Source organism: Mustela erminea, chromosome 7 (genome assembly GCF_009829155.1).
Source record: "Mustela erminea isolate mMusErm1 chromosome 7, mMusErm1.Pri, whole genome shotgun sequence".
Lineage (NCBI taxonomy): Eukaryota > Metazoa > Chordata > Mammalia > Carnivora > Mustelidae > Mustela > Mustela erminea.
Window position 1 is genome coordinate 125,762,814 of NC_045620.1, and position 24,465 is coordinate 125,787,278.

Consider the following 24,465-nt stretch of genomic DNA (forward strand, 5'->3'; position numbering starts at 1 on the left):
ACTCAGAAATAGACTCACAAGTATATGGGAATATATATAGGATAAAGGTAGCATTAAAATATATAGATAGATACCAGTAAATTGTGTTAGAAATACTCTTCATATAATTAAACAAAATTAGAGCCCCACTTGACTATATATATTATTATATCAAGTGGGGGTCCAATTTATACTAACATAGGTAGATAAACCAAAGATAACAGCAGAACTTTAAAGCTTATAGATTAAAAAACAGATCCATACCTTTATGGTTTTGATGTAGGAAATAACAAGAATGCACATGCACAAAGAGTGAAGGAAAAGAATGATACACTTGATTATGTCATGTATTTTTTACTGCTTAACACACTATCCCCAAAACTTAATGGTTCATTATACTCACAAACCCATAATTTATGTAAGCCTTGGTGGGGGATGTCTTCCCTCTTCTCTACATCTGGTGTCCCATGACCAAAAGTAAAGGACCCACTTTTGATTTTGCATGTGTGTATGGTGAGAACGCAATTAAGCCTCTTACCAAATTTCAAGTTTATAATCCAGTATTATTACCTATAGTCACCATGCTGTACATTAGATCTGTAGAATTTATTCACTCTGCAAACTAAAATTCTGCACCATTTCGACCAATATCTCCCTTATCCCTAGCTGCGAGTTCTTGAAAGCCACTATTCTACTCTCTGGTTTTATGAGTTTGACTTTATTTTTGTTTTATTCGGGGGTAGGATCAGAGAGAGAGAGAGAGAGAACAGGAGTGGGATGGGGATGGGCAGAGGAAGAGGGAGAGAGAGACTCTTCAGCAGTCTCCACACCCAGTGCAAAGCCCAACACAGGGCTCATTGTCATGACCTGAGCCAAAATCAAGAGTCCGACACTTAACTGACTGAGACACCCAGGAACACTGAGTCTGACTTTTTTAGATCACAAATGAGTGAGATTATGCAGTATTTGTCTTTCTGTGTCTGGCTTATTCCATTTAACATAATGACTTCTGGTCCTCCCATGTTGTCAGAAATGGCAAGATTTCCTTCCTTAAAACTGAATATTCTGCTTTGTATGTATGCATGTGTGTGTACATATATTTTCCATTTGTGTATATTACACATACATCACATATATTGTATTTTCTTTATCCATTCATCCACCAATGGGCACTTGGGTTTTTCATATAACTTGACTATTGTGAATAATGTTACAATGAACATGGGAATGCAAACATCTCTGACAGTGATAGAGAAGTTAATTAGCTTGATTGTGGTAATCACTTCACAATGTATACATACTTTGAACATCACACTGTACACCTTAAATATACACAATTTTTGCTGTCAATTATGCCTGAATAAAGCTGCAGAAAATGTAAAGGACCCACTTTCAAGATAGCTTACTCACATGGCTGGCAAGTCGGTATTAGATGTCAACTGGGAGGTTAATCAGGGCTGGGGGCCAGGCAGGGATCTTGGTTCTTCACCTTCTGAGCCTCTCTAAGGTCTGCTTGTATTTATTTACAATATGATGCCTGGACTCCAAGAGAAAGCATCCCAAGATAACCTGGCAGAAATGAATTACATTTTTGAAACTTGTCTTTTGAAGTCAAATAATATCAGTTCTGCCAAATCTCGTGTCAAGGCAGTCATGAAGTCCCTCCCAGTTTTAAGTGCAAGTGACATTGATTCCGTCCCTCAATTGAGGGAGTAACAAAGTTCTAGAAGAGCACGTTAAACAAGACATACACTGTGGCTGTTTCTTTGGAAAATACAAATGCCCGAAACTAATATTCACTGCATGTGAACTCGAATTTAAATAAAAACTTAAAAAAAATAAAAACCGCAGAATTTTTTAAGAAGTTACAGATTACCCAGTAGTGCAATTGCAGGGTCAAAGGGAAGCTCTATTTTTAATTTCTTGAGGAATCTCCACACTGTTTTCCAAAGTGGCTACACCAACTTACATTCCCACCAACAGTGTAAGAGGGTTCCCCTTTATCCACATCCTCTCCAACACACATTGTTTACTGTCTTGTTTATTTTGGCCATTCTATCTGGTGTAAGGTGATATCTCAATGTGGTTTTTATTTGAATCTCTCTGATGGCTAGTGATGATGAACATTTTTTCATGTGTCTGATAGCCATTTGTATGTCTTCATTGGAGAAGTGTCTGTTCATGTCTTCTACCCATTTTTTGACATGATTATCTGTTTTGTGTGTGTTGAGTTTGAGAAGTCCTTTATAGATCCTGGATATCAGCCTTTCTTCTGTACTGTCATTTGCGAGTATCTTCTCGCATTCTGTAGGTTACCTCTTTGTTTTGTCAACTGTTTCCTTTGCTGTGCAGAAGCTTTTGATCTTGATGAAGTCCCAAAAATTCATCTTCGCTTTTGTTTCCTTTGCCTTTGGAGACATATGTTGAAAGAAGTTGCTGTGGCTGATATCGAAGAGGTTACTGCCTATATTCTCCTCTAGGATTCTGATGGATTCCTGCCTCACACTGAGGTCTTTTAACAATTTCGAGTTTATCTTTTTGTATGGTGTAAGAGAATGGTTGAGTTTCATTCTTCTACATATAGCTGTCCAGTTTTCCCAGCAACATTTAATGAAGAGACTTTTTCCCACTGTATATTTTTTCCTGCTTTGTTGAAGATTATTTGACCATAGAGTTGACGGTCCATATCTGGGCTCTCTACTCTGTTCCACTGATCTATGTGTAATTTTTTGAGCCAGTACTATATACTGTCTTGGTGATCAAACTTTGTAGTAAAGCTTGAAATCAAGCAATGTGATGCCCACAGTTTTGTTTTTCCTTTTCAACATTTCCTCAGCAATTCGGGGTCTCTTCTGATTCCATACAAATTTTTGGATTGTTTGCTCCAGCTCTTCGAAAAATGTCGGTGGAATTTTGATCAGAATGGCATTGAAAGTATAGATTGCTCTAGGCAGTATAGACATTTTAACAATGTTTATTTTTCTGTTCCATGAGCATGTAATGGTCTTTTATATTTCTGTGTCTTCAATTTCTTTTATGAGTGTTTTGTAGTTCCTAAAGTATAGATCCTTTACCTCTTGGTTAGGTTTATTCCCAGGTATCTTATGGTTCTTGGTGCTATAGTAAATGGAATCAATTCTGTAATTTCTCTTTCTGTATTTTCACTGTTAGTGTATAAGAAAGCGACTGATTTCTGGACATTGACTTTGTATCCGGCCACATTACTGAATTGCTGTATGAGTTCTAGTAGTTTGAGGGTAGAGTGTTTTGGGTTTTCCATATAAATTATCATGTCATCTGCGACGAGAGAGAGTTTGACTTCTTCATTGCCAATTTGGATACCTTTTATTTCTCTTTGTTGTCTGATTGCTGTTGCTAGGACTTCTAATACTATATTGAACAAGAGTGGTGAGAGTGGGCATCCTTGTCATGTTCCTGATCTCAAAGGGAAGGTTGTGAGTTTTTTGCCATTAAGGATGATATTTGCTGTGGGTTTTTCATAGATAGATTTTATGAAGTTGAGGAGTGTTCCCTCTATCCCTACACTTTGAAGCATTTTAATGAGGCATGGATGATTGGTAAAGATTTCAACACAAGATACTGTAAAGTATATATCCACAACATACAAAGAGCCCATACAAATGCTAAAATTCAAATGCGATGTAGTAAAAAATACAAATAGAATTCCTTTAGAATGGGAAACCAATGCCAATAAAAATAGGAAAATCTGTTCAACCTTAGTAATAGAAATGTGAGAAATATAAAATAGAGAAACCACTTCAAAGACATCAGATTGACAAAACTTCTAAAATGAGTCAATGTTGGCAATGAAATTAAGCAATTAGAACTCTCATTACTATTCGTCAGAATTTCAGTGACTATCTACTTTGAGTGCTAGGCAGTATCTGGTAAAGTTGATGATATACATGACCTATGATGAAATTTCCATTTCTAAGTTTATCTATTACAGAAATACTTATATTCACTAGGAGACAAGTTTACAGAACAATGTTTATTGTAATACTACTTGTAGAGTGGTAAAAAGTTAAAAATAATGCAAATGTGCATTAGTAAGACAATGATTATATACATTACGGTATATTTATATAATGGAGTAATACAACAGTTAAAGTACATGAATGAAATTCACAAAATATCAAAGTACATGTAAAAATACAGTAAGGAACAAAAAAGCAAGATGCAGTCTGGCATGTCAATATTATGTCATTTGTATAAAGTTTTACAATATTAAAAACAATCCTATATATTTTTATGGACATATACTTATGTTGAAAACTCTGAAACCATGTACAGTCATATTAAACACAAAATTCAGTAGTAATTACTATAGGAAAAGTAGGAAAAGAAAATGCAGAATGGGATTAGTTTTGGTACCTGATAACCTTCAACTTCATGAAAAATGTTTTATTTGAAATCAGAGGCAAAAATGACAATTTTTAATGTTAGCTGATGTGTGTTTATTATACTCAAACATGCATTTTTGCATGTTTAAAGTGTATCTTACTGAAGTCCTGTGTTTATACAACAGAGATAGATAGAATGAACCTTATAGCTAATGTAACTTAACAATCCTTTTCAACCATGAGCCAAAACTCATTTTGCAGTTGTAGAAATTGCATCCAGAAAGAAAAATTGACTACCTTAAAGCTACAGAATAGGTTAAGCAATCTACATATTCAATGCAATCCCTATCAAAACACCACCAGCATTTTCCACAGAGCTGGAACAAACAATCCTAAAATTTATATGGAACCAAAAAAGCTGCCAAATAGCCAAAGGAATGTTGAAAAAGAAAACCAAAGCTGGAGGTATCACAAGTCCAGACTGCAAGCTGTGTTACAAAGCTGTAATCATCAAGATAGTATGGTACTGGCACAAAAACAGACACACAGATCAGTGGAACAGAATACAGAACCGAGAAATGGACCCTCAACTGTATAGCCAACTAATCCTTGCCAAATCAGAAAAGAATATCCAATGGAAAAAAGACAGTCTTTTTCAACAAATGTTGTTGGGATAATTAAATAGCCACATGCAGAAGAATGAAAATGGGCCACTTTCTTACACCATACAAAAATATAAATTTAAAAGGATGAAAGACCTAAATATGAGAGAAATCCATCAAAATCCTAGAAGAAAACTCAGGCAGCAACCTCTTTGGCCTTGGCCCCAGCAACTTCTTCCCAAGACACATCTCCAGAGGCAGGGGAAATAAAAGAAAAAATGAACCACTGGAATTTCATCAAATAAAAAGCTTTTACATGGCAAAGGAAACAATCAATAAAACTAAAAGGCAACCAACAGAATGGGAGAAGATATTTGCAAATGTCTTATCACATAAAAGGCTAGTATCCAAAGTCTATAAAGAACTTAATAAACTCAACATCTAAAAAACAAAAAATCCAGTCAAGAAATGGGCAGAAGACATGAACAGACATTTCTCCAAAGAAGACAAGTGGCTAACAGACACATGAAAAACTGTTCAACATCATTTGGCCTTGGGAAAATACAAATCAAAACCACAATGAGATACCAGCTCACACAAGTCAGAATGGCTAAAATGAACAAGTCAGGGAACAACAGATGTTGGTGAGGATGCAGGGAAAGGGGAACCCTCTCACACTTGGTGGGAATGCAAACTGCATTCTGCAAATGCAAACTGGTACAGCCATTCTGGAAAACACTATGGAGTTTCCTCAAACTCAAAACAAAAATAGAACTAGCCTACCATATATATATATACACACACACACGTATATATACATACATACACACACACGTGTGTGTGTACATATACACACATATACATATACACACATATATACATTGTGTGTGTGTATGGTGTGTGTATATGTATGTGTAAAGGAATATTACTCAGCCATGAAAAAGAATGAAATCTTCCCATTTGCAGCAACATGGATGGAACTAGAGGATATTATGCTAAGCAGGTTAGGCAAAATGAGTCAGTCATAGAAAGACAAACACCATATGATTTCAGTCCTATGTGGAATTTAAGGAAAAAACAGGTGCACATAGAGGAGGTGAAGGAAAAATAAAATAATATGAAAACAGAGGAGGCAATTCGTGAGACTTTTAACTATAGGGAATAAACTGAGGGCTGCTGGAGGGGAGGTGGGAGGGGGAATGGTATAATTGGGTGATGAGCATTAAGGAGGGAACTTGATGTAATGAGCACGGGTGTTACATACAACTGATGAATCACTAAATTCTACCAATGAAACTAATAATACACTATATGTTACCTAAAGTGAATTTAAGTAAAACGTAAATTTTAACAAAGCTAAATGGGTTTATTAACACAAATGGGCAGTCTTCTGAGTCCCAGATAAGCCCTTTTCTTCTACACCTATTTCAGAAGGATTTTAAAGTGTGATCTTGGCCACATCTGCCTGACCCAGACAGGAGTGAAAGGGTAATAACCCTTCCACAGCAAATCAGACAGAATAGAAGAGGAGAACTAGATGAACCTTCATACCTTGGCAGGAGAATAGATTATAAATCTAGGGACTAAAGTGGGGGCTAAAGTCCCCACTGAGACAAAAATCACTAAGTGGCCTTGGACAAGTCATGGTAGCTAGCTAGCCTCTTTGAGCTCTTCCCTTCATTTGTCAAACAAGCCTCACAAAACTGACATATCCTATACAGGGCTTTCCAGGTTCACATGAAAAAAGGGGCTTGAAGCTCTGATTGCAAGAAGCTGAGAGATAGCAAAGGCTTTACCTTATCATGTATACCTTCCACATGCAACTATGTCAAAAAGGACGATAAGATCCCACCATTAAAGAATCTTTTTTTTTTTAATTCAGCATTGCCTTCTCTAGTGAATTCTGTTAGAAGAGGAAAATATCTTCTTCATGAGATGTGAAGCTTTCAATGTTCAGAATGAGTTTTGAACAGTCCAGAATTGGTGACTTCCGGGAGAAAAGGTATACAGGGTATGGAACACTCACATGAACACCTGGTAGTGTGCTAGAGTCCATTCATTTTACCTAAGCTTAAACCACTTAGGTATCTCCCTCTAAGCCCAGATAAAATAGCCAACCATCCTACAATCCAGGAGACTGAACAGAGCATGGACCCGAACCAGCTTCTATCTCCAGACAAATATTTAAAATTTTCAAGTCTTGTAAATAATTTAAGCAGCCTAATACTCATTAACTTTAATGTATTCTGCACAACTGCTTCTACGAAATGTTAACTGTTCTGTTTTCTTCTATTTTTTTTAAGCTTAATGAAGCTTTTAGTCTTATTGTGAGCAGCATCATTTATGATGGAAAATAGCCTCCTTGGATAGGAAAAAAACTCTCTCAAAACACTGGAAGATAAAGGCAAACAAATTGTTTAGATCACACTCTCTGTTTTCCACCTGACCAAAAGCTATCTATCACCTTGGCTGGGATCCGGTGTTTCTGAAAGTTAGTACTGACTTCTACAAACATCTATTCTAAAAGGGTCGCCTATTTCACAAACATGCTGCATCAATAAACAGGAGGGTAGGAGATTTTGGCAAAAGTCCCCACTGAGACAAAAATCACTAAGTGGCCTTGGACAAGTCATGGTAGCTAGCCTCCTTGAGCTCTTCCCTTCATCTGTCAAACAAGCCTCACAAAACTGACATATCCTATACAGGGCTTTCCAGGTTCACATGAAAAAAAAAGGGGTTTGAAGCTCTGATTGCAAGAAGCTGGGAGATAGCAAAGGCTTTACCTTATCATGTATACCTTCCACATGCAACTATGTCAAAAAGGAAGATAAGGAGAGAAATTAGAACCTGAAGGCTACTCACACCTTTTCTCTGTGGCTGAGGTACTTTCCTTAACTCCACTCATTTACTACTCAATTCTCCACTCTTCATCTTCCTCTACCCAATATTTTACAAGATAGAATTCCATTTACTATACAAGCAAAGTCTTCCACTGTAAGTGGCTCAATTCCTCCCGCCCACTTCCTGTATTTCTCATGCTACTTCATTATCCCCAAAGCTCAAGGATTTAACTGTTGCACTGAACCACACTCTCTTGTACTTTTTTTTAAAGATTTTATTTATTTGACAGAGAGAGATCACAAATAGGCAGAGAGAGAGGGGAAGCAGGCTCCCTGCTGAGCAGAGAGCCCGATGCGGGGCTCTATCTCAGGACCCTGGGATCATGACCTGAGCTGAAGGCAGAGGCTTTAACCTACTGAGCCACCCAGGTGCCCCATCTTGTACTCTTAATGTACATCACTAGCCCAAGGGGAGATTCTTTGCATTTAGGTGGAAACTGAACTCAAATACACTTATTTTATAAATATTATAAGAATGCTGCAGGAAGGGCACCTGGGTGGCTCAGTTGGTTGAACATCTGACCCTTGGTTTCAGCTCAGGTCATGATCTCAGGGTCTTGAGCTGGAGCCCTGCATGGAGCTCCATGCTCAGCATGAAGTTGGCTTGAGATGCTCTCTCTCCCTCCCTCTTCCTTGCTCCTCTTCCCATTCACACTCAGTACATACATATATGCATACATACATACATAAAATCTTTAAAAAAATTAAAAAGGAATGCTGCAGCAGGTCTTATTAACTGCTCTCCAATCCAGCTATGTTCAAAATTGGATTACAAGAAAACAAAGTTTTCTTAATCTGCATTCGAGATTAATTAACATTCTGTGCCTTCTTCCCAAATGCCCTTTCACTTATGCCTGCAATAAACCTGAGATAGATAAAGAAAAACTGAGGCACCATTCATTTATGAGATTTCTCCTTAGGAACAAAGAACATCATTAACCTTTGCACTACATTCTCCCACTCTCCATAAATAGATCCTCACCTTACTTGTACACAGACGGTGGCTCTAATCCCCTTGCCCCAGGAGCAGTGTGCATTTTTCTACTTGAAAAGGTGATTTAAATTTCCGGTCAGATTCCCATGAGCACTCTGTAAACTCTTTCTATGACATTTGACCCTTATATTGAGAAGTCATGCCCTGGGCATATTTTAATCAGTTAAGGTAAATTGACAGGTAATCTGGTGTTTTACTTCTTATTAAATTTATAACATCGTTTCTTTGAAAATCAGTCTCTTCAGTTTAAAGAAGTCACTCATTCTTGATCTTTTGAATTCTCTTTAATACAAAAGCACACTGATCTGCAAGAAATTTCAGGACTGAAGTATGGCAAAGATGAGACAGATGCTTCACTTTGTATGACATAATAATTGTTTTTATCACACCACCTATATTTCACTAAGGGAATATAAGAAACAGGAGACAATTACTGCTAAGTAAAGAGCTTTTCTTGTTTTCTACATGACTTAATCTTCAGATCTTTCCATTAAAGCTTCCAAATAGAAGCAAATATCTATATGCCTGATTTTACAAGGTAGTAGGCTCAGGGCTATCAAAAGGAGCCTCTGTCCCTGTCTGTTGACCAGTTGCTGTGCAAACCACTGTGCTTAGTTGGTGATAAGGTGATAAAGACAATAGCATCTGGGCTCCAGAATCTCCAGTGTGGTGGGGGAATGCAGTCACATAAACAATTACCATTCGGTGTAATAAATGCTATTAAAAAGGAAAGAAGGACACAGATAAGGGACCCTAACAAAGACTGATCATGAGGTTTAAAAACAGTAGCTGTTTTGGAGGATGAGAGAAGAAATAAAGGCAATAGAATGAAACAGGAAGCCTTATAGGTTGTATTAGGAAGTTTGGATTTTGCCTTGAAAGCAATACAAAGTTCCTGCAGAATTTTAAAGCAGAGGATGGCGTCAATTTTTTTGAAGGATGGTCTGTAGTATGAGGGTGGACTAAAAGAAGAGACAATCTGGAGACATAAAAAAATTAACCAAGAGATGGTGGCAGCCTTCCTTAAGGATTGGCAGTAGAGAGGGTCAGAAAGGAATTGATTTAGAAAAATATTTAGGAGTAGAATCAATAGGATGTGGTGATATGCTGGATGTAGAAAGGGAGGGGAAAAGGATTTTATTTTATCTTATTATTTTTATTTATTTTTTTATTTTTTCATGGGGATGCATTCAATGTGTCTCCACTAAATGTAATGTTAACTATAGTTCTTTAGTAAATGTCCTTTATCATACTTAGTAAATTCCCTTCCATTTTTTTGTCCTTCCATTTTTTTTTAATTATTTCTTTTCAGTGTAACAATATTCATTGTTTTTGCACCACACCCAGTGCTCCATGCAATCCGTGCCCTCTCTAATACCCACCACCTGGCTCCCCAACCTCCCAACCCCGCCCCTTCAAAACCCTCAAATTGTTTTTCAGAGTCCATAGTCCCTCATGGTTCATCTCCCCTTCCAATTTCCCCCAACTCCCTTCTCCTCTCCATCTCCCCTTATCCTCCATGCTATTTGTTATGCTCCACAAATAAGTGAAACCATATGATAATTGACTCTCTCTGCTTGACTTATTTCACTCAGCATAATCTCTTCCAGTCCTGTCCATGTTGATACAAAAGTTGGGTATTCATCCTTTCTGATGGAGGCATAATCTCCATAGTGTATACGGACCACATCTCATCCATTCGTCCGTTGAAGGGCATCTTGGTTCTGTCCACAGTTTGGCGACCGTGCCCATTGCTGCTATAAACATTGGGGTACAGATGGCCCTTCTTTTCACTACATCTGTATCTTTGGGATAAATACCCAGTAGTGCAATTTCAGGGTCAAAAGGAAGCTCTATTTTTAATTTCTTGAGGAATCTCCACACTGTTTTCCAAAGTGGCTACACCAACTTGCATTCCCACCAACAGTGTAAGAGGGTTACCCTTTCTCCACATCCTCTCCAACACACATTGTTTACTGTCTTGCTAATTTTGGCCATTCTAACTGGTGTAAGTTAGTATCTCAATGTGGTTCTAATTTGAATCTCCCTGATGGCTACTGATGATGAACATTTTTTCACGTGTCTGATAGTCATTTGTATGTCTTCATTGGAGAAGTGTCTGTTCATATCTTCTGCTCATTTTTTGATATGATTGTCTGTTTTGTGTGTGTTGAGTTTGAGGAGTTCTTTATAGATCCTGGATATCAACGTTTCAAAGTATAGGGATAGAGGGAACATTCCTCAACTTCATAAAATCTATCTATGAAAGACCCACAGCAAATATCATCCTCAATGGGAAAAAGCTTGCAGCCTTCCTGTTGAGATCAGGAACAGGACAAGGATGCCCACTCTCACCACTCTTGTTCAACATAGTATTAGAAGTCCTAGCAACAGCAATCAGACAACAAAGAGAAATAAAAGGTATCCAAACTGGCAATGAAGAAGTCAAACTCTCTCTCTTCGCAGATGACATGATTCTTTATATGGAAAACCCAAAAGACCCCACCCCCAAAATACTAGAACTCATACAGCAATTCAGCAATGTGGCAGGATACAAAGTCTATGTACAGAAATCAGTGGCTTTCTTATACAATAACAATGAAAATACAGAAAGGGAAATTAGAGAATCTATTCCATTTACTATAGCACCAAGAACCATAAGATACCTGGGAATAAACCTAACCAAAGAGGTAAAGGAACTGTACTCGAGGAACTACAGAACACTCATGAAAGAAACTGAAGAAGACACAGAAATATAAAAGACCATTCCATGCTCTTGGATCAAAAATAAACATTGTTAAAATGGCTATACTGCCTAGAGCAATCTATACTTTTAATGCCATTCCAATCAAAATTCCACCAGTATTTTTCAAAGAGCTGGAGCAAATAATCCAAAAATTTGTATGGAATCAGAAGAAACCTGAATCGCTAAGGAAATGTTGAAAAACAAAAATACAACTGGGGGCATCACGTTACCTGATTTCAAGCTTTACTACAAAGCTGTGATCACCAAGACAGCATGGTACTGGCATAAAAACAGACACATAGACCAGTGGAACAGAGTAGATATGGACCCTCACATATGGACCCCCCCAGATATGGACCCTCAACTCTAAGACAGTCTCTTCAATAAATTGTGCTGGGAAAACTGGACAGCTATATGTAGAAGAATGAAACTCAATCATTCTCTTACACCGAACACAAAGATAAACTCAAAATGGATAAAAGACCTCAACGTGAGACAGGAATCCATCAGAATCCTAGAGGAGAACATAGGCAGTAACCTCTTCGATATCAGCCACAGCAACTTCTTTAAGATATGTCTCCAAAGGCAAAGGAAACAAAAGCGAAGATGAATTTTTGGGACTTCATCAAGATCAAAAGTTTCTGCACAGCAAAGGAAACAGTCAACAAAACAAAGAGGCAACCCATGGAATGGGAGAAGATATTTGCAAATGACAGTACAGACAAAAGGAAAAGGATTTTAAAATAATGCAAGTATAGCAGTAGGCAAGGATATGTTACATTTGATATGCCTGGGATATCTTGATGAAGATCCATAATAAGTCACTAAATATACAGAACTGAAACCCTGGAGGGAGATGGGGTCTGGGGGTATAGTTCTAAACCTTGTCACTTATAGGCAGTAACTAAAATGAATGCTATTGCCATTGGAGATTGAGGGAGTATATACACTGAGAAGAGAACAAAACCTCGAGAAGCATCCACTTTGAAGGGATCCCATAAGGAAAAAGTGCTTGCAAATAAAACTAAAAAGGACTGGCTAGAGGGTAAGAGGAAACAAGGGGTGTGTAGTGAACGATATAGCAATATAAAATAGATACTCAAAAGAGAAGAAATATTGCTCAGCATGAATGGACAGCCAGCTAGGTAGCAGAACAGATACCTAAGAAGAATGTGCCATCAGTGGTTATGCATCAGAGGTAACTGAGTTTCAGAAAAGCAAAATCAATGCACCTACAATTAATAAGTATTCCTGCACACCTAAGGATTCACCCACCAGTTTCAAAAAAGGAGATATACTTGGGATCAGAAAGATCTGAATTAAAATACGGTGCCTGTCAGTGACAAGAGACATGATCTTGGGACATTCAAGTGAACTCAGACTGTCTTCATCTGCAAAATGAAAATAATACTTCCACCTCACAGAATTATTGCAAGGATTACAGATATAAAGAGCTTAGCACTGTGTTTAGTATATAGTAATGCTTATTAGCAAATGCCTATTGAATCTGAATGAATTATTTTATTGGAGTGCCTACCCTCTAGGGCCTTACAATTCTTACACAGGAGAGGTCACTAAACTGCCTAATTGCAGACTTGGCTTCTCTCCTGTCTAATCTGATTCCATTCAAACATGGCCATCATCTATTAAAAAAATATAATAAGGACAGGAGGCTGAGAATAAGGGAAAAAGTCCTTCTAAAATACATTCCAGTATTAGATCACCAACTGTTGTGGTTCTAAGTATTTAAGCCCAAAGGCAATTGATAGTGATGCTCACTGTGTGAAGAACCTTCTGCCGACTCTGAAGAGGGAAGAGTGGCAAAAAAAGAAAAGAATTTAAAACAGAAATAGAAACAAAAGCAAAAACAAAAACCTGACAGCACTAGGAATACCATGTCTGGTCAGGAAAAAGGTGATAAATACCAAGAAAAGTACCTTCACATCATCATATGTCATAAGTAAATTAGTAAAAATAGAGTAGTTTACTTTCCTGGAAAGGAAGCAACAAAAGAATGTAAATATTTGGGGCATCTGGATGTCTCAGTCAGTTAAGCTTCTGCCTTTGGCTCAGGTCATGACCCCATGGTCTTGGGATTGAGCCCTAGTTTGGGCTCCATGCTCAATGGGGAGTCTACTTGGCTCTTTCCCTCTGCCCTCCCCTCCCACTTGCACTCTCACTCTCTCTCAAAAATAAAATCTTTAAAAAAAAAAAAGAATGTAAACATTTTTTAATCCCATTTCACTTATTCTCTTCTCCATAGATTCTCTAGAATTAGGTAGCCAAGAGTTCCAATTTAAGTTCAACCATGACCCTAATCATATTACTCACAATTTTTGAGGTTGTTTTTTTTTTTACGTAATCTCAACATAGGGCTCAAACTCACAACCCCAAGATCAAGTTGAAAGCTCTTTCAATTGAGTCAGCCAAGCAACCCTATTACTTAATATTCTAAGCTTTGGCTTTCTCAACTATAAAATGAAGATAAAAATACATTATACAGCATACATATAATAATACACTCTAAATCCTAAACATAATGCTGGCACGTATTATGTACTCTAGTTATTTGTTAATTCATTAACATTAATAATAGCAGTTGTATGGATACAGCAATTGAATCTCTTTGATCATGTTCATCCTCCCTCTGTACCACCAATAACTATTTCCAGCCCCCTCTCCATGCTCTCCATCACCTATGGCCCTCCTCACAGTAAAATCCACACAGCTGCTATCCAGCCAACTTGCTGGGTCCTACACCAGAGGCAGAGTCCTTTTCTGCTCTGAAAAAGAATCATGAAACCCAAAATCCACTGTGGTATCTTAGAAGTAGCACCAGCCTAGGGGACAGTCTTAGTTCTGCCACTTGTGAATCCAGTACCTTATACACGTCACTAAGCTTCTGTGAGTTTGTTTCCATATGTGCACAGCAGGAACAACAGGGCTATGGAAATAGGACTGTTTTGATAAATTACATGATGATATTTATGCACACATAAACATATATACATACATATATATTGTGTGCATACATATATGCACACAAACATATATACACACACACTAAAGAGTACTAAAATATATTTTAAAATATAAATAAATATATATAATAAAAATAATATAAATTAAATAAATAAAAGTATATAAAGCAAAAGATATTAACAAACCCAAAAGGATAAGTTGACAGAAAATCAATAAGAAATATTAACCTTAAGTGACATAATAGACCAGAGAGACTTAATAGATATATACATAATCTTCCATCCAAAATCAGAAAAATATATTCTTCTCAAGTGTTCATAAAACATTCTCCAGGACAGATCACAAGTTAAGCCACAAAAGAAAGGTCAATAAATTCAAGAATACTGAAATCATATCAAGCCATCTTTTCCAACTACAATAGTATAAAACTAGAAATCAATTACAAGAAGAAAACTAGAAAAACTAAAAGTACTTGGGAGTTTTTTTTTAAATATTTTATTTATTTGACAGAAAGAGAGAGCAAGCAAGCAAAGACAGGAGGAAGAGAGAGAAGCAGACTCCATGCTGAATAGACAGCCGAATATGGGATTCCATCCCAGGACTCTGGGATCGTGTCCTGACCCAAAGGCAGATGCTTAACCAACTGAGCCACCCAGGCACCCCCAAATACTTGGAAAGTAAACAACATATTATTGAACAACTACTAGGTCATATAAGAAATGAAAAAAGAGATTTAAAAAACCCCAGAAACAAATGAAAACTGAAATATGATATACCAAAATCTATGAGATGAAGCAAAAGTGACTCTAAAATAGAAGGTTCATAACAATACACAGGCCTACTTCAAGAAACAAAAGAAATCTCAAACAATTTTACACACGAAGAAATAGAAAAAGAAGAAAACAATAAAAAGTCAACCTACTGAAAAGGAGATATTTGCAAATCATATGTCTGATAAGAGGTTAACATTCAAAATATATAAAGAACTCATACAAATCATTAACAAAAAAAACTAATTAAAAGAGGATCTGAATACTATCATATGATCTCCCTGATATGAGGAAGTGGTGATGCAACATGGGGGCTTAAGTGGGTAGGAGAAGAATCAATGAAACAAGATGGGATTGGGAGGGAGACAAACCATAAGTGACTCTTAATCTCACAAAACAAACTGAGGGTTGCTGGGGGGAGGGGGTTTGGGAGAAGGGGGTGGGATTATGGACATTGGGGAGGGTATGTGCTTTGGTGAGTGCTGTGAAGTGTTTAAACCTGGTGATTCACAGACCTGTACCCCTGGGGATAAAAATATATGTTTATAACAAATAAAAAATTAAAAAAAAAAAAAGAGGATCTGAATAGACATTTTTTCAGAGAAGACATAAAGATGGCAATCATGCACATGAAAAGACATTCAACATCACCATCCATCAGGGAAATGCAGATCAAAAGCACAATGAGATATCACCTTACATATGTCAGAGTGACTTATCAAAAAGATAAGAAGTAACAAATGGTGAGGATGAGAAGAAAAAGGAACTCTCATGCACTGTAGGTAGGAATATGCGCCACTATGGAAAACAGTATGGAGGTCCCTCAAAAAATTAAAAATAGAACTACCATATGACCTAGCAATTCCATTACTGGGTATTTATCCAAAGAAAATGAAAACACTAATTTGAAAAGATATATGCACCTCTATGTTCACTGAAGCATTATTTACAATAACCAAGGTATAGAAACAACCTAAGTGGCCATCCACAGAAGAATGGATAAAGAATATATTGTGTCTGTGTGTGTGCCATAAAAAAGGAAAGAAATCTTGCCATTTATGACAATGTGAATGGACCTTGAGGGTATTATAAGTGAAATAAGTAAGACAAAGACAAATACTGTCTTATATGTGGAATTTAAAAAACAAAATACATGTATTTTATATGTATTTATATGTGGAATTAAAAAAAATAAATAAAAAACAAAATACAGAGAAAATACTGGTGATTATTAGAGGAGACTTTCGGGGTTTCAAGTGAAATAAGTGAAGGGAATCAAAAAGTACAATACCCATTTGAACACAAATAAATCATGGGGCTATAATGTATAGCATGGGGAATACAGTCAATAATACTGTATTAAACTTGTATGGTGACAGATGGTAACTGGACTATATTGTGGTGATCTGTTCACAATGTATACAAATGCCAAATCACTATGTTGTACTCCTGAAGCTAATAATATTACATGTCAATTATAACTAAAAAAAAAGTGGGTAAGTACATAAACACATTTCATAGAAAAAAATGGGTAATCACTGACACTTAAAAAGACATTTAATTGAAGTTATAATTAATGAAATGATAGGGGCGCCTGGGTGGCTCAGTGGGTTAAGCCACTGCCTTCGGCTCAGGTCATGATCTCAGGGTCCTGGGATCGAGTCCCGCATCAGGCTCTCTGCTCAGCGGGGAGCCTGCTTCTCTCTCTCTCTCTCTCTCTCTCTCTCTCTGCCTGCCTCTCCATCTGCTTGTGATATCTCTCTGTCAAATAAATAAATAAAATCTTTTAAAAAAATGATAATTAAAATATTTTTTAATAAATAATTTTGGCATTCATAAATGGTATTTATGTAGTTGGAACCATCTCCGTAGCCTCGACTACGAACTGTGATGGGACAAAGTGCTAAAATCTTTTCCATTAGTGACAATTAATAATAATGTACATCTATATAGCAATGTACCATTTATACTATACTCTCTTATATTACTTTAAAATGAATTTTCACAATATGCTATGAAGTGAGCATTTTGATCTGCATTTCCATATTGATAAACTAGGATTCAGAAAGTTTAAGTAATTTTCTCTGGCTAACGCAACTAGTAAATGCTGTTCTTGAGCATTAACAAGATAGGTCTTACTTCAAATCCCATGTTCTTTCATTGACACTTTCTTTGTATATCTTCCCATTCTACTCTAATTTTTTACTATTGCATGAATTAACTTTTCAATTTTGAAAAAGAAACAAATAAAATAAAATAGCTTTAAAAAATAAGTAGGTAATGAGAACAGGAGAAATCTAGAGATTTAGTAAATACTAGATCTAGGGGAAAGATGTCTTAATTAAGAATGAATGGACAAAGAGACTCAATCTCACAAAACAAACTGAGAGCTGCTGGAGGGTGGGGGTTAGGGTGGTGGGGTTATGTAAATAAAAGAAAAAAAAGAAGGAATGGACAAAATTCACCACATAATGTACACAAAAAGATGCTGTATCTTAAAAAGAAGAATACTATAATATTCAAGAAGCAAGAAAACAGTATACTAAGTAAACAGTAAATAAGTAAGTATAAGGAAGCCACAGAGACTTAAGAAGAGTGGTAGTCCCTGATCAGGTGATCTCAGCAGATGGGCAAGAACCTGGGCAGAGAGATGGTTGCCAGGGGTCAACAGCATCAGTTTTTCAAGTCATGCATAAAGCAGCCACAATAGACTCTTGATATCCTATTATAGTTCTCAGGAACCCTATACGCGCAATGGGAAGATGGGCCCGAGATCTAACAGTCCACAGGCTTCTACCTGTGTGTTCCAGGCACTTGCCTGCATACTTTGAACATCTTCAGAAAGTACAACTCTGCAATATCCCTAGTAAGTTAGGAGTGTCTCTGGGGTGCCTGGGTGGCTCAATCAGTTAAGCAGCTGCCTTCGGCTCAGGCCATGATCCCAGGGTCCTGGGACCAAGCCCCACATCAGGCTTCTTGCTTAGCGGGGAGCCTGCTTCTTCCCTGCCTTCCATTCCCCTGCTTGTACTTGTTTTCTGTCTCTCTCTCTCTCTCTCTCTCTCTCACTCTCACTCTGTGTCAAATAAATAAAAAATATTTTTTTTAAAGTTAGGAGTGTCTCTAAGTTCTCTGAGTCCTACCAACTTTGTAGAGTTTGCTAATATAATGAAAACACTTCATAACTAACAAATGAGTATTTCCCCATGTCCTTTTCACTTCTAGTTACCATATAGCTGGTAGAGGCGAAGAAAGAACTTTATAAATTAGAAGTTCTTTAAATATTTGGTATGTTTAAGGGGGTATCCTCCCCCAAAACATTATGGGAGCTATGCCATTGTTTCTCATCTAAACCTGTTAATTTTTCATTATAAAGCAATGCAATTTTTTAAATTTTAGTTAACATGAAATAGAAGCCAGCATCAGTCTTGTTTCAATTATGCTAGAGATACTTTGAATATATATTTATAACCTTATCAATTTCATTCATGTATTTTGTTTCATCTAAGTTATAAAAATTATTACCTTTTAAAATTAGCAACTTCTGGGGAAACTGGGTGGCTCAGTCAGTTAAGTGTTTGCGTTTAGCTCAAGTCATGATCTCAAGGTCCTGAGATCAAGTCTGGTATCAGGCTCCCTGCTCAGCAGAGATCCTGCTTCTCTCTCTCCCTGACCCCCATTCATGCTTGCTCTCCCTCTCTCAAATAAAATATTTTTAAAAATAAATAAACAAATGAATGAATGAATAAATAAATATATAAAATTAGCGACTTCCAATGTGTGCATAGAAAAAAAAATACTTCCTGCTTTAGGGCAGATTCATTCTAAATTAAGAAGTGTGAAGTCACCTTCTTTTCCTCTCTATAAATAAACCCAAAAAATGTGAAGACTATTAGACATATGTTCTAATTTTCTTTTCCCACCTAACCTGCAATTTCTTAGACCAATCTCTTTAAGCTGTTTAGCCCTTCTGCTTTAAACCAATAGTATAGAGCAAACCATGTAAAAAGCAATAGGGAATTAACTTGAGATTATCAGGCTAATGATACAGCTATCACAGTGTGGAACACTTTTGTGAGAAGAATATCACTGCTGGAGAATAAATGTGAACACATTTTCTAAGATTTCACCAGATACCTACATCTAAATGCACAGGCCAGGTTTTTGTTTGGTGTTTGTCTGAGCAGCTTAGGGCTTTGTCCCATAGAGGGACAATCATGCCTAATTACTATACTCCATTTGTCTCACACCTAAGAATACATAGTTTCCTTCTTTATTAGCTTCTCCTAGCAAAACAGAACCATGACACCAAATCTGAACTCAACCCAATTAGGAAATTTTTAAGTTGGAATAAAAGGAAGAAGCTCCATGCATACCTCATAAAACCTACATTCCGGAAATAGATCTGAAACATCCAGGTGGGCCAGAGCCAGCAAGTTCACTTTCCTGTCACCAAGTCACCACTAATAGGAGAAAGGATGTCTCTGCATCACCTAGGAATATTTCCTTATCTGCCAAGAGAAAATCACAGTTCCCTCAAGGAAGCCAACCCTTCCAATCTCAGAGGTTTTAATGGGTACTACTAATCTTCTCCCTGACACAACACATATAAGGAAGCAAGTAAGCCACTCACTAACCTAGTTCTATTTAATGAACTATTGGTCTTTGTGTTTCCTCTCTAGTTCCCTTACCTTCTACTCTCAATACAGAAGCCACAGTAAACCTTTAAAACTATGTCAGAACATATCTGTCTTCTCTCAAAGCCCTGCCTTGGCTTCCCATTTCATGCCAAGCAACAATGGATTATAAGGCCTTTATGATCTGCCCACCCCCATGATCTCTGACATCTCCTCCTCTCCCCTCACTAACTTCTCCAAGAACCCTGGCATCTTTGCTATTCTTCAAATAGAAGAGACCACTTAGAAGCCTACACAAAGTCTTTATACTTCCTGGTCCCTGGACTATTCTTCCTCTACATACTCATCACAACTAATTCACAGACCTCTTTCAAGTATTTGCTGAAAAATGACCTTCTCAATAAGGTACCCCTTCCCACACAATCCCCCTTTCCTGCCTTAATCCCCCCTCCCCCAGTATCACTTATTATCTTCCAACATAGTAAACATTTTAATTTATTGTCCGCTTTCCATTATTAGAATATAAGCTCCATCAGGGAAGAGATTTGTCTGCCTATATACTTATATATCTTTAGTCTTTAACTCATAATAGTACTCAATAAATATTCATTAAGGAATTAACACTCTAAGATGTCTGGGTGGCTCAGTCAGTTAAGTGTCTGCCATTGGCTCAGATCATGATCTCAGCAACCTGGGATCCAGTCCTACATCAGGTTCCTTGTTCAGTGGGAAGCTTGCTTCCCCCTCTGTCTGCCACTCCCTCTGCTTCTGCTCTCTCTGACAAATAAATGGTTAAAATCTTTAAAAAAAATTAACACTCAAAAAATTAGTATTATAATAGTCTTCTCACTGTATAGATTATGTAATTTTAGCACGAGAACAACCATGGGTAGTCTTTGGGAACAATAAAGTACTCATGACAGAATGCATGATTAGGGGCCTTCTCTGAAAATAAAGATTCTTTATCTGTTACCCTCAAAAGAATTCAAATCACTATTTCTGATTCATTCTACTTGCAAAGCCTACCCAGACTGCAGCCACTATCACCTAGTTTTTGTGTTTGTACTTTTTTATTTTGCTATAAAAAAAGACTATTTGAAACTATTGCCCTACATCTTGACTTCAGATTATCTCCACCATCCTCCATTAATATTGCACACAAATTACTTAATCTGGATCCATTTACTTTCTAAATGTTAAAGAAAAGATGTAGCCATTGGATTCCAAAAGAAAATCAAGTCCATTTTTCATTCTGATGATATCTGAGAAAGACTTAAGTTCCGTAGTTTAAGATACATTTAACAACAAAACAAGTTGTTCTTGATTTCCATACAATGTGAGAAAGCTATTGGTTAGACATTTTATTTCCCAGTTTCTCCTTTGAATTTCTTCATCATTGAAGAGAAATAGAAATTTTTAAGTCAAACATAATGTAAGGCTGCCACATCTTACCTTCAAAAACTGCAACAAAACAATACTAATTTCTTCCACTTCCTCCATAGAGAATATTGTTTCCTTGAAAAAAATCTCATCTTGGACACAAAAGAAAGCAATGTCCAGACACATTTCAGTTCAACCCCCAACAGTAATATAGGCAGGCACTATGTATATATGCTACTATTTACTTATAATGATAATAGCCTTACAATATAAGTCAGTGCACTTTACAGAAGGAAAGATAAGTTTTCAAAGAGGTGAAGTTGCTCATGGTGGCATAACTACCAGGATCCAAATCTAGACCTGAAGACATGATTACATTCTTCCCACCTCCCTGTACTGAGGTTCTGCACTAGTGCCAAGGCCAGTCCTGACAGAACCTCCTCAACTGAAACATGGCCTCATATTCCCTCATGTTATTAAGGAAATGAATCATTAGTACTTGGCAATATTTGCCAACCCTTGGTTAAAAGATTAGACTCTTTGCATTTAATCATTTACTAAGTATCTAAATTACTATTTTAACAGCTCTGAAGTTGTTAGTGTAAATGAGAAATCATCATAACCATATCAGTGACTCCCACTCCTAAGTAATATACTCTGTTCATAGTGTAGCTTATAGGATGATGTTTACCGGAACTTAGTTTAATTTTATCACAGAACTTGAAATGCATAAATACTTATGGGATTTAAATCAGGTATTCTGAATCAGAGAAGTAAACCATATTTTACAGTATTTTACATATTTACAAGTAGTATCCAGTAAGTAAAAGATCTACTTCAACTTCCTCTACTTTGGCCTTGTAAGTTTAGCTCTACATGAGATGAATCATTAAGATTCAAAAGTGACAACTGGATAGCTCTAAATTTAAATGAAACTTAGAGCCCAGGAAAAAATACAAAAATTTACTTCTAAGTTAACACCAGAAAGTTACATCAGACAGCAGCACTTTAATTCATCTGCTCTTCATCTACTTAACCAAAAACGCACACACACACACACAAATCAGAATGAGAAAGGAAATTTCAAGAGCACTAGAAATTGATAATATTGGTAAATGATCTATCAGTTAAAAGCATGTTTAATTTCAGAACATATAGTTGGAGTCCTAGGTCAAAACTAAAAGGCCAGAGTAATAGTAGATTTCCACCCAAGCTATTTATATAAACGTCAATGTTGGGGAGAAAGAGATGGAAGAGGATAGGAATGAGGGGAAAAATGTGAAGAAATAATGGATAGAAACTTCCCAAATTAAAAAAAAAAAAACTATAAACCTACAGATCCAATAATTCCAACTAACTCCAAGCACAAAAGAAAAAAGGAAGAAAATGACACCATAACACATAATTATCAAACTGACCTACATAAGTGATAAAAAGAAAATCTTAAATACATCCAGAGATGTAGGGGGTAAATATATTAAGTAAAACAAATATGGTGGTAGCAGTATCTCATTGGAAACACTGCAAATGAGAAAACAATGTCACATGTTTTAAGTGCCGAAAGAAAAAAAAAATGTCAACCTAGTTTTGTATATCCAGTAAATATATCTTTCAAGTAAGAAAGTGAAATGAAGAATTTTTTAGTCATTATAAAAGCTGAAAGAATTCATCACCTGCAGACTCATACTACCAAAAATGCTAAAGGAAATAAGCAAAAGAACTCATTTTCTTCAAGCAGAAGAAAAATGAGAACAGATGAAAATGTGGATTTACACTGGAAATGGCAATTACATGGACAAATATGCAAGATTATTTTTATTATTTGTATTCCCTTAAATTTAAAATTTTACTGTTTAAACAAAAATAATAATGCAACGGGGAGTTTATAAAATATGTGTAAGTAAAATACATGAAAACAATATGTTAAAGAAATGAAAGTATCCAATATTAAGATTCTTATGCCATATCTGAGTGTAGTATCACTTGAAAGTAAACTTCTATGTGTAATATGTAACTATAGATCATAAAGAAGCCACTAAATTACCAAAACTTAGAGTTATACCTAATAAGCTAACAAAGAAGATAAAATTGAATCAATCCAAAAAGAAAGCAGAAAGAAAGAAAAAGCAGAACAAAGAATAGATGGGACAAATAGAAAACAAAAAACATGATATACTTATACCTAATGACAGCAACAACTATGTTAAATGTCAAGAGTCTGATAATTCTAATTAAAAACCAAAGATGTCAGATTAGGGAAAAAAAGGCAGAAAAGCAATCCCCAACTATATGCTCCCTATAACAATATATTTTAAATATAAAGACACTAATAGCTTAAATGAATGTTTATATTTTCCTATTCCAGAAACTATGACATACAGTATATTTATATCAGGACAATTACATGATCACAATGGTGTCCACAAATGTGCAAGTGGTTCCTGGAGTTGCCCACCCACCCCCAGCAAATAATAGGCATGTTACAAGCAATATGAGAGTGATGCTCTTTTATATCTATAAAATTTTGAGGATAAAACTGTGTTCAATGACTCATATATTATTTTTCACCTACTACATGGAAGACAATGTGCTAATCATCACAAGGGACAACATTAAAAAAATACAAAATTTAGAATGATATGGGTGACCAACCACTTTAACCAGGTCTTTTCAAGTTTTAGTCTCAGATATTGAAACCACCCTTCCCCCAGTCCTGGGGAAATTGGGTAGTTGGCCAGAGAGACACTTTATTAGTTGTAGTTGTGACAAAGATCATCAAAACTATGAGCCAAACTGAAAAATCACTTATACTTCTGACTTTACTGTCAGGTCTAAAATCAGAATGTATTTGTATTACCTGGCATAGCACATTATTATAAAATAACTGTAAAGTCTATACCTAAGCTCCAACATAAAAAGTTGATGCTATACATCTCAAATATCTCAGAATTCCAAATTCTCTACATGTAATGCCAAATAAGTGACCCCTAACCACTTTTGTTTAAAAAAAGGAAAAAAAAGAAAAAAAGGAAAACCTTTAGGATAAGCTTAATTTTCCTCTATAGTTAATTCTTTGATCTCACTGAAAATATAAAAACTGGAGAAGTCGCAAAG

The 24,465-nt window shown here is 36.3% G+C and overlaps 1 protein-coding gene across 1 annotated transcript in view; it reads right to left on the reverse strand.

The window, feature by feature from the left end:
- TDRD15 (tudor domain containing 15) overlaps nucleotides 1-24,465 on the reverse strand; it is a 513,320-nt gene that overhangs the window by 400,894 nt on the left and 87,961 nt on the right. The window contains exon 5 of the mRNA XM_032353201.1: nucleotides 1,390-1,548. The gene's annotated coding sequence lies outside the window, so the exon portion shown is untranslated. The remainder of the gene's footprint in view (nucleotides 1-1,389; nucleotides 1,549-24,465) is intronic.